Here is a 6,345-nt window from a genome sequence, read left to right as displayed (position 1 = left end):
GGGCAGGACGCGCCCGCGCCACCCTGAGCTGTGATACGGCCGCGCGGGCGGCGGCGGCGGCCACGGCGCGCGCCGCGAGGTGAGGCGACGCCGCGCGGCTGCCGGCGCCGCTGCGGCCGCGCGGCTCTTCTAGTCGATCCGGCCCCGTGCCCGGCTCCTCTTCACGAAGCGACGCCGACGCGACGCATACACGCAGTCAGTAGTTAGTATTATATAATTGCAAAAGGGAAGGTGCTAGCTTCGGACGTGACGCAGGACTTAAATGCGAGCCGAGTTATTTTTGATAGTTTTATTTCTTTAAGTGAATTCCAAACCGAAACTGAAGTGACTTAGCTAATGACGTTATGATCGTTTAAATTAAAACTCGGGTGTTTAAATTTTTTGTTGAAATTATTGTGTAATTATTAGGTAAAATGCTATATTTATTATTTCGTTGAAAGGGTAAAGTAATAGGTTGAAATTATTTCTGTCTTGATATTTTCAATGATGCATCCGTACAACGAGCGTGACTGAGTTCTGTTATGTTATAAGGGCACATCCGCGCGCGGGAGCGAGTCCTCCGTGCCCCCGACTTGTGTACATGTCGATGACGCTACACACTAGGTACCTCCTTGAGCCCAGATCCGTCGCAGCCCCCGGCTCGCTAGTCCGACCCCGGGGGCCTCTCTCCCGCGCGCCGAGGCCGAGCCGTGTGTGGACATTGTGCCGAACGCAAGTAATACGCTAGAACTGCTGACGTATGCGACTATTGGCTACATGTAGCGAGACGAACAAATCTTATACATATAAGTATGTACTTAAAACTGCTGGACTTACATCAGTACCTATCGCATCCACAGTTTCTTGTGACAGCAACTGGGTGTCAATTAAATAGCCTTACCAGCTGAGAATTGTGAAAATTACGCTTCAGCAGGATCGCGCACTACCTAATTGGGACTGACCCCTTACGTGAGCTGGCGGTGAACAGGACACCTTTTTTCTATACTCACAACAATCCTTAAATCGGAATTGCATAACATAAAGCTCTGTCCATACTTTAGGCGCCCTCTAGTGAACGGTCGCTTACTTAAGATCGGCAAACAAACTATGTAGTAACGTTCTCATCGAATAAGTGACCATAAGTATTAACTATTTTAAACATTGAAAAACAGTTCCTATTTCTCCATAACTATAACATAGATAAAAGTAATCGGGCGATCTACACGCAGGACTAAAAGTGATTTAATTTTAGTGTCAAACCATCGTTTGCTAGAGGGCGTCCGATTATAAAGTAGGTTCAATTCATTGGTAATAGACAATGTAGAATTCAGAGGAAAAGACACTGAAATAGACGCGCGCATCGGTATTATTGGATAATTCAATGTTACAATAGAAGAGCAACCCGTCTTTGATGTTCGGATGGTGCCTGCGCCGGCTCAGCCGACAATGTGAGCCCGGCTGGCGCAGGGAGTGTGCATGGCTCTCCCTATGGTAACTAATCGCATTAGCAAGTCCAGCTGTCCTGTTCTATTAGAGGCTGACAAGACTGCGCAATGTTATGTGAAATTTTACCATTACCTAGACAAAATTTCTGATATACCTAATCATTAAGTATTTAATCCAGCATTTAATAGAATCAGGATGCAGCTAACATGCGTCGAAGGCAGAGGCTCAAAAGGTGCTGCGAGGATTAGTGGTCGTTTAACGCGTTTGGAGACGTTCTATGCTAAAGTGAACAAATATAAAATGAAATGCACAGAACTCTAAACGGAATTAGTGAATGTGGCCGAGCACACTTCTCGCTGCACCACCCTGCCCTCGGCACGGACCCGGACTGCACGGACCAAGATACCCAACACAACATAAATAGAGTAAAGTACAAATTTCAATAGAGTAAAATGCATTTAGTGCCCCGGCGCGTGTTGTCCACCGTTGTCAATTACTCAAATATTTGAATTGTGATTCGGTAGCTAATGAGAGAAAACTCTATGTTCTTAAATTTAGTGTACATAATATACGGAGTTGGGCATTAGGCGCGCGACGCGGCCGTTGTATATATGTGTAAAGTAATAATTTAATGATCGACGCGGATGGCCACCGGCCCGCGGAGTGTTGTAACATACCACCTCCTATTCTGTCCAGTACATCTTCTCTACCGCTACACTTTATCAAATAAGATGTCACAAATTGCCAGTACAGATGTGAACAATATTCTAGATATAAACGGGTTCTGAACCCTGGATGCACTGGATAATTCATGTTCAGCTCAAACTGTATTATTTTTGAGTTTACTTTTAAATGATATTTTGTTAAACGTGTCCGTATGGTTGTGATGGTTTACTTAAGTAAGTTAACTTGGCGGCGAACTGCCATGTTCTAACCTATGCCTAATATTTATGGACTACGCAGAGTATGTATAAGGAATTCTGTACTTTATGTATTTGTGTCGCATGTACTTGTACGATTTTGGAAGGTACTTAATAAATAGTCATCTGGAATATGTTTCTCTTGACCATAATTTTGTAATCATGTTTTAACAATCATTTTACAGACTGTGTTACAGAGGCATCAGACGAATTTGGTACTCCCAATAAATGTAAGAGTGCGAACTACCATGTCATCCTGTCATTTTCTTGAAAATAGTCACCAATATTGTATACATCTAATTGTTAAGTATTGTGAAAATGATGCTCAATGCAAAGAAAGGCTTTTGTTGTACTTTTCCTGTCTACGAAGTATTTCTGTGTTAAGAGTTGCGTCAGGGGCATAACGTTACTAGAATACAGCAGAAAATGTGAAGGCATTATTGCCTCTAGAGTACTCATAGCTCCAACTGTTTGAGACTGGCACTCAAGTCAGTCAAGTCTTCCTCAGTGAGCCTGCTATGGTCAGTCTTATCAACACTTAATATCGATAAATACTTAGTATTTTTAGATATCGATTTCAAAAAGACATGTCGAGCATTACAGTGACCCTAGAGGGCCCGCAGCCGAGCCCGCCTTGTGCCCTGGACGCGACTGTTTATTCTCATTTGCCATAAGCCGAACGCCGTGAGCGCATCGGGTATACCTAGTTGTGACTCAGCAATAATTGTTATATGACGTTGACGATCGTACTTCTCGTGTCTTCTCTTCCTTGCGAATTTTTCAAAGAAATCTTCGCATCATCATACGTAATATAAATACACGTGAATGTGGATCCTTAGCGTTTTTCATTGCCATTGGTTACCAAAAATGACAGGATTTTTATTGAGACGTTTGTGTATAGATATTTTAGAAAGAATACTCCCATTAGAGAATTGTGAAACCGATTTGAATAAACTGATATTGCACATCGAATTGTTGAATCGTTCCTCAAGTTGAGAGTTGTTCAAAACGCGTTTCGCGGGTTGTCTAATGTATAATATATAATTGTAATATATTATTGTTTAAGCTGTTGTGTCGGAAATAACAAGAACAGGAATAATTTTGTGAAACAATGGCACAAAGAATGAACATAAAAATTATATATATTATAAAAACAGAAATGTCGCTATAAGAGCAATTTTTATAATAAATATTTACTGTTGAAGAACCAGCGAGTTTTATTCATCTGTCAGCGGCGGGCGCTGCCCGAGGCACTATATTGATCAAATAACGAATTAACGAAACGCGTGTGAACGTTTCCTATAAAAAAAACCATTCCATTTAATCCACTGTTTTTTAGCAACTATTTTTGATGAAAAGGATGGGAAATAAACACTATCACTTTGTAGTTATTTTATACTCTTATTACTTTTATATACGAACGAATACTTATATACCATCTGGCCCCTTTGTTGAATTAAATATCATACTTTATAGTCAACCCGCTCTTAGCAAATGATTGTCTAATTGAGACCAAAATGAGTGAAAGAAGTGGTCGCAACCTTGATAAATAATGACAAAAAAATTATACCATGGAATAGTAGGTATATGCTACCTACCTACACGTAACATGCCCTAAGCCAGCCAATAGTTCTGAATGAAGGGCTGGTCATAGGTACAAGAGAGTGGGACAGAGGCTAGTCAAGATTAGTATAGCGCATTATAGCCTAAACTGTAATTAGCTTGGAACCTAGTCGTTTCTGTCAACTTTGAATCAAACTATACAGGGTCATTTAACGTACCTATAGAAATGGAGGGACCGATTAATCGAACGAGCGAGCGAAGCGAATCGAAGTTCTTACATTCAACTTTGAACACGCGGCTGACTAGCGGCACGTCCCGGCATTTCGATGTTTTTAAGCTGAACTGTCAGAAGATAGTTTGATACACAATAACTTAAGTAAATTTGTTCTAATTTAAATGAAATTGGGTAAACGTGTAGTCGAGGGTATTATATTTTAGTCATTAAATTATGAGCAGGCTCGATCAAGGGGTTATTGAGCTAAAAGAGCTTAGAAGGCCAAAAAGCTGTTTGTGAGGTGTCTTGCTATTTTGGTCATTTTATTTGCAAGAAAGTATGGGCGAGTTTGGTATCAAATGAAAGTGCTCGGCTTACATTTTTAAATTTACCATTTTGAAATAATTAGCAAGATAAAAATAAAATAAAATAAACATAATATAGGTATTTGACATTTGACAGGAAATATTTCGGCTTATCGTACGCGGTTTTCGATCCTTTGGCGACTGCATTCAATTGATATTTTTGGCGAACCGCGAGTTCTCAGTTCGGGGCGAACTACTAGTTTTAGAAGAATTGTGGGGGTCATTACATTGAGATGCTACAAAATTGACAATGCCAAAAAATGCCAGGTTTATACACACAGATTTTTTTTTTACAGTAGCCTGGAAAACTCTTCAGCAGTAAGTATATTCAACGAGTTGACATTATAAATTACTTACAGTAGGAAGGTACCTAATTAATGACCCAAACTGGGCGCCAAGTCTTTCTTCTTTGATAACAGTATCTTCTATCATTGAACCGAATAAATGATATGAAATGAAATGAAAATACTAGTAGAAGTGGGATTGGCCCTATAAAAGTACCGCTATACTACGTACATCATATAGTACCTACCTAGTGTACCTACTGTTCTTTAAAGTAGTTGATATAGGTACTCGTAATTTTCATGAATGAGAGGGTTAAGAAAGTAGTCACCAAACAGGTTAATATGTACTTTAATAGTGTTAATACCTACTTGCGAGCACACCAGCGACAGTAACGGAGTTGACAGCAGTCGTCGTGGCCGAAATCGGCCGTGGAGTTAGTACATTTTAAGTTATAAAAATACTTATTTGGCAAATAAATATTATTATATAATAATTAGGTATTAGTAGCGGCACAAATGCAAAGAACAATGCATCCCACGCTACACGAGGCGTCATCCTATCTATTCTCGAAACCTTTTTCATTTTGCGAGCTCGTCCAGTACAAATTGCTCCTAGCTTCCTAAAAATATATACGGTTGCAGAGGCCTAACTTATACTGGTCGTTCATTAAAGAAGGTTTTGTGATTAGATTAAGCGTGTGAGACAGGCCAACCCCGCTGGTGCATGAGATCATGAAATACCTAAAGCGATTGTTTTATCAGAAGAATCACGCTACTGGCGTTTATTTTATTCTTGTTTACGTACCTACACTAGAGTGATTTTAAATAATGAACGAAGCTATGGACTCTGCTAAGCTCTTGTGAACAGTAGGTCGTTTTTGAATGGTTATGAGGTGTAGGTACCTACCTAGCCGGTCTTCCAAAGTTTAACTGCACCTGGATTTAAATGTAGGTACCACAGTTTCGCATGTGTGTTTTTTAGGGTTCCGTACCCAAAGGGTAAAAAACGGGACCCTATTACTAAGACTTCGCTGTCCGTCCGTCCGTCTGTCACCAGGCTGTATCTCATGAACTGCGAATCTGCGATAGCTAGGCAGTTCAAATTTTCACAAATGATGTACCTATCTCTGTTGCCGCTATTTGTTGTTACTAAAAATAAAATTAAATAAATATTTAAGGGGGGCGCCCATAGTCCCATACAACAAACACGAGTTTTTTGCTCTATATTTTGTTAATGGTTCGGAACCCTCCGTGCGCGAGTCCGACTCGCACTTGGCCGGTTTTTTGTCTTATTATAAAGTAAATTGAAATCTAAATGTGTACGACACCACATACTTACCGCATATCTTATATTATAACAAATAGTTGCAATTAAATCGGTTAAGCTGTTTTGAAGATAACAGAAACATTTGTTTGCATGCACACACATACATCACATAATTAGTTTAAACGGATATCCCGTTTCAATTCCGTCAGCGGTAAATATAACTGACACGCCCTAAAAGGCTCTAGCTCTAAATATAGACATTTATATCCGATATTTTTAGCCTCTAGTTCTGTTAGATATACAGGGT

Source organism: Cydia amplana, chromosome 17 (genome assembly GCF_948474715.1).
Source record: "Cydia amplana chromosome 17, ilCydAmpl1.1, whole genome shotgun sequence".
Classification (NCBI taxonomy): Eukaryota; Metazoa; Arthropoda; class Insecta; order Lepidoptera; family Tortricidae; genus Cydia; species Cydia amplana.
Note: the sequence above shows the minus strand (reverse complement) of the source record.